Raw genomic sequence first — 6,000 nt, forward strand, 5'->3', positions numbered from 1 at the left:
AAGTTAAGGGAGAAATGGGCAAAATATTTCCAGATGTGGGACAACTACGGGAGGGTGTCTGGTTGTGTGGAATAAGAGATGACATGGCAAGAAGATATAATAAAGCACAATGGAGAAGCTTTATGGGACTCCTCATAGCGGCATGGACAACAATAGCCCATAGCTGGAAAAAGAAAGACACCCCACTGATTTTCGCATGGCTCCAAAGAGTCTGGGCTCAGCTGGCGATGGAAAAAGTCACACACACAATCCAGGGAACGAGAGACAGGTTTGCGAAGGAATGGGGCGGAGTCCTGGAGTACCTCCAGTCAGACTTTATGGAACAGTGGTGTCCACACAACATCAAGATCTCAGACATTTTTAATGCATAATGTAATCCCTGAACCAAAGCTTACGTGTCCCAGGGTGGGAGGGGGGGAGTTGGGGGGGGGGGAGTTGTTGCAATGTTACTGGACTGTTGATATATTGAAAATAATAAAGACAATTTAAAAAAAAAAAGACATGGGGTTTTCTCTAGTTCGTATTTCTCTTTTTCTCTGCTCGGATCTCACCAGGTTGAGCAGAAAGGATACGCGTATCAGATGGTTTATCTTAGTTATCTATGTATCTTCATCCTTTCTGAGCTGTCATGTGCCACTCTATGCATCCACCATCTGTACAGCACTAAGTGTGCTATACATTGGCCCACATGTTAACGAATACAGAATTAAGAAGTGAGTCCACCAAGAGTTGAGGTGATACTGTACCTGGCACAGTTGCATTTGGTAAGACGGGGCTTCCAGATGTCAGTCATCTGACTTCCTGTTGTGGGTGAAAAGCTTTCATATGATCTTCATTCCTCTGCTCTGTAAGCAAATGTTCTTGCAAACATCTCTTTAGTTCAATCTTACACATTTCATCTAAACAATTCTGATGTACAATCTTACTCTTCACAGTCTCGAATGTAGCCACTTTCACCTTAAAATGGGGTTCAGAACAAGATGCCAAAATATATGTAATGTTTCCTTTCATGCGTTTTATGCATGGATCATCACAAAAGATTTGACAGCTGGTGTCTCACCAGCTGCACAAAGTTTGACTCACCTGTGCCTTTATATTCCACTGCTTTTCTGGAGAGGTTTATTTCCAACAAGTATATCAATGCAAGTATCTGGATAGGTTTGTTTCCAACAAGTATAGCAATGTAAATATCACACTAAGTGACAAAGAGCTTTGGCCCACTAGATGCATGGCTTCCTCAAAGGTGTGCAGAAGGCCCCATCCAATGCTCGACGGTAATTGTAGTTGTAGTCACTTACAGCATAGCTATAGATGCAGAGGTGGTCGAGCATATGTAAGGTGTATTCCAGTGGATCAGCACAGACAAGTTTAGCTGATGGAGTGGGAACTGCAACACTTACAAAGCTTGCCTGGTATTGTATAACCAGCTAAGAAAGAGAACAAATCGTGTGTACCATGGCAGACATTTCACACAAATGGGAGTAATCATTGACAAAACGTGTCACCACAACCTGGAGAACATGTGCCTTTGGACAGAAATTACATTGCAGACTATTTTTTTTTATATATTTTTTTTTATTGTGTTAACTGAATTAGCAGTTTTTACAAAAAGAAGAAGATGATCTTTTTTTCTTCTGAGTTAGATATCCAGTTGCTTATCAAGGGGCTAAGTCCTTTCCAGGCCTTTCTGATCATTGACAAATAACGTCCAAGTTCAAACTGTGCAAAAAGTTTACCACAGCGATTACTGGTCTTCGATTTAGCCCATTCATCAAGTATGACCACCAGTAGTCCTCATCCAGTCTTGAGAATTTTGAATAGAGGTGATCTAGATGAGTTTCTCTGTTGCCAGTGGTTCCTGGGCAATGGAGAATCAGGTGTTTTAGGCTCTCCTTTGATTCTTGATTCAGGCAGAAAGGCAGGAGTCAGACGCGGATTTGCCTCGGATTTTCAAGACCTCATTCGTTTTTAGGATGTTTAGTCTTGCTCTCAAGAAAGTCGAGCGAAAGGTCTTATTCGGAAATTTCAATAGGTAGCTGATGGGCTCATTTATTTTTTGGGCAAAAGGTGGAAGATGGGCCGCAGATTTCTAATTCAGAGCTTTCTGTTGGGTCTCGCACCAGTCTGCTTCTTTCAATTTTTTGGCCGTTTTTACCGGATTGCCCAGCAGCTCGTTCTCTGAACTACCTATTGATTTTAGGAGAGTTTGGTTTTTATCTATCCAGGTTTTGAGCGTTTTGTTTGAACCTTTCTCGATTTCTTCTTGGATCAGTGTGTAGATTTTCCCCACAGATGATCTCACTTCTCTGTAGAACATCAAGCTGTTAAGGGATACTGTGCCTTCGAGTGAGGTGAGACCGAGTTCACGTCTTATCAGAGTTATTGGGGTAGAGGTAGGTAGTCGGACTTTCTTTCAAAGGGAACCCTCCAATTTCGGCCAAATAGAATCTGAAATGCCAAACATGGCCGCCACGCCATAAGTAAGCGCTGGAACCGCTTTCATCCTGTAAAAGTTGGTTGCCGCCTTAACTGAAAAGCGACCACATTTTTTGTCCATAATGATCAGTTGATTTGTCAAGGTTTTGTTTTTGTTGATCAGGAGGTCTAGCATTGGTTGTTCATTCATTTTGTTGCTAAACATGGTGCCCAGGTATCTAAAAGATTTCACCTCTTCGAGGCGAATGTTATTGAAGAACCATGCCTCTGGAGCTTTTCGTTTGGCCGTTTTTGTCAGTCGCATCACTTTAGTTTTCAAGGCGTTGCTTTCCAGGTCGTTGGTTTGCAGGTATTCCATCAAATTGTCCAGTTTTCGCTGGAGCCCTATCTTCGTTTGGTCGATTAAGATGATATCGTCTGCATAAAGCAGCCTGCTGACTTTTTCAGACCCTAAAGAAGGTGTCAGGCTCCTGTTGTCTGGCGCAGAGGCAGTACAAACACCTGCCTCCCCGTTGGGTCTTAGCACCTGGGATATTAAAACCGCAGGCCACCTTGACCCGCCGGGGAAAGAGGGTTAGGGTCCGTTGGTTTGGATGGGTAGAGGGAGTTCAGGATAACCGGAAAGAGGGTTAGGAGGCTGTTATGGATAGGTGAGGGTTTTTAGGGAAACATACTCCTCGGCTCCTGTGCGCCGCTCCGATGGACGTACTCCGCCCATGCACTCATGTACCTCACCCACACTGTGTGCTCTTCGGAGGGGAGCCTTTGTACTGGAGCTCCTGAACCAGGACACTATAACCTTGAAGTGCTGACCCTTGTAGCTACCCCGCTACTAACTGCAGCGTCTCAACATAAATTATACCGGCATTTAGTCATGCAACACGTTCGCCCAAATCATGTGCGTGATCACCAACCCCTTTGCATTATTCTCATACAGGGTACAAACATATAACTGCACTTAGCTCTGATTGCTGGCCGGTGCCTCCAATTCTCCTGCTTGTTCATGTGCTCAGCCAAAGCACACTCTGCTTTCACTGCAAAATACCAAAACACACTGTCAGTGCGGGCCAAAACAACTCGTAGTTGACTTCACTCCGAGTTGCCTATGTAATGTTTTCCCCGCATTCCGTGCGTGGGCAATTAGTCACAGCATTGCCCAAATCATGCAGGGTCTATGTATTGCTTCCCAGTTTACAGGGGACTCATGCGCGATGCTTCTCGTGCCTCAGCCCCGTTGCGGTTCGGTATCTAAACCGAAATCCAGGCCGAAAAGTGCAGCCGACGGGGACTCGTGCGCGATGCTTCTCGTGCCTCACCCCCGTAGCGGTTCGGTATCTAAACCGAGATCCCAGCCGAAAAGTACAGCCGACTACAAGTACTTCTAAAAGAGGAACTTATCTTTTAGTTGTACGCGGGGCCTGGGGTGTTCAGGCGAGAGCTTGTGCCCCGCGTAGGCGTGCCTGCCGGAGCTCGGATGGAACACGTCTTCTCTCCTCTGCATCCGGAATTGCGAGCGTTGTCCCGATGGCGCGGCTCGCGCATGCGCGTTAGCGCGGGCGTGGCATTTCTTGACAGCAGGCTCGTGCAAGGCACGGCCTGCTGGGAAATGTAGTTCCAAGGCGGTTCTCCATCCCAGGGACTTCTTTCTGCAAAAGGGATGGAGAATCCGCCTTGAGTACTGGGTAGGGCTTTTTGGGGGGGCTCTAACCCCTTCTGCAGCCCCCATAGTGCCTGCAATCTGCCTTTTGGCCCCAACCCGTGGTCCAGCCCTGACAGTACTCCCCCTCCCTCTCGCAGGCCCAGGTTTAGCGGGGTATCTAAGATGGAATTGGCGAAGGAGTCGAGGAGCATGAATGTTTTGCGCTGGTTCCCAGGATTGATCTTCAGGGCCATACCCCTCCCAGTCTATGAGGTACCATAGTTTTCCCAATCGAAAATGTGAATCCAAAATAGCCCTTACTTCGTATTCCGGATAACCATCCACCAACATGGGTGGAGGCCGTTTTGTTTTTACAGAAGCCGGGGCTGGTTTTAATAGGGCCACATGGAATACTGGATGTATTTTCATATGTGGCGGCAATGATAGTCGGACCGCCACTGGATTGATGATTGACGTGATCGGGAACGGGCCAATGAAACGAGGTTGGAATTTGCGAGGCCCTTGTAGGTGGAGGTTTCGAGTCGAAAGCCATACCCGATCTCCTGTTTTGTAGGGTGGGCTTACTCTCCTTTTCTTGTCTGCATAATGTTTATATGATGATTTTGCTGAATTCAAGGTATGTTGTATGGACTGCCAAAGGATTTCAAGCTGTCTTTTTCGTTCCTGCGCAGCTGGCACTTCCGGTACATCAACCTGTGGTAATGGCTGGAAACGTGGATGGTATCCATATGAACCATAGAATGGTGTTACCTTGGTTGATGAGTGGACAGCGTTGTTATACGCTAGCTCCGCCAGCCAAATGACCTCCGCCCAGGTATCATCTTTGCCTTGGATGAGACAACGCAGGTATTGCTCCAGTGTCTGGTTTAAGCGTTCCGTTTGTCCATCCGTCTCTGGATGATAAGCAGTGGACAAACGTATACTCATTCCTACTGTACTACAAAATGCTTGCCAAAAACGCGAAGTGAATTGTGGCCCTCTGTCCGAGATTACATTATATGGGATTCCATGCAGTCGGACTATGTTCTGCAGGAATAGATCAGCCAGTTCACTAGCTGTTGGCGTGCCCTTACAGGGTACGAAGTGAGCCATTTTGGTGAGGTAATCTACGACTACAAGAATGGATGTGAATCCGTGGCTAAGGGGCAACTCCACTATCAAGTCTAAAGAAATGGTATGCCAAGGAGTTGGTGGTGTTGGCAATGGTTGCAAATGCCCCGCTGGTTTCTTATGTTCGGATTTGTTTCTCATACAAGTTTCACAGTTAGAAATGTAATGTTGCACACCCCTCTTCATACCCGGCCACCAGAAGTGCCTCCTTAGTAGCTCCATGGTTTTCGCCGAGCCAGGATGACCTACGAATGGCGAGTCATGACACCACCGGATTGCTTGTCGTTGAAGCGGGGTAGTGGGTATGTATAGGGCCGTTTTGAAAAAAGGCAATCCATCCTTGATTGTCCGATCTGAATTCTGTGCCGTCCATTGCGCTAAATCTTGTGCAGACATCGCTTTCCGGATATCTTCAAACATGTTGTCTACTACGATGCTTCCTACAATGCAACTTGGTTTTATTATTGGTTTGACTTCTTCCTTTGGTTCTGAGTGTTCAGTATTGGGTTCGGGGTATCGTGACAAAATGTCCGCTTTCCTATTGTCTATCCCCGGACGATATGTCACAATAAAATCAAACTCTGAAAAGTACATGGCCCATCGTAGCTGTCTGGGACTAAGGGCCTTGGCCGACTTCAAGAATTGTAAGTTACGATGGTCAGTAAATATAGTGATGGTGTGTCGGGCCCCCATTAGGTAATGGCGCCATTCCCCAAAGGCTGCTTTGATGGCTAACAGCTCCTTGTCAGCTATTACATAGTTCCGTTCTGCGGGTAACAATGTCCTGGAGTAAT

The sequence above is a fragment of the Ambystoma mexicanum genome, chromosome 4q, assembly GCF_040938575.1.
Source record: "Ambystoma mexicanum isolate Mex_15411 chromosome 4q, UKY_AmexF1_1, whole genome shotgun sequence".
NCBI classification, from domain to species: Eukaryota; Metazoa; Chordata; class Amphibia; order Caudata; family Ambystomatidae; genus Ambystoma; species Ambystoma mexicanum.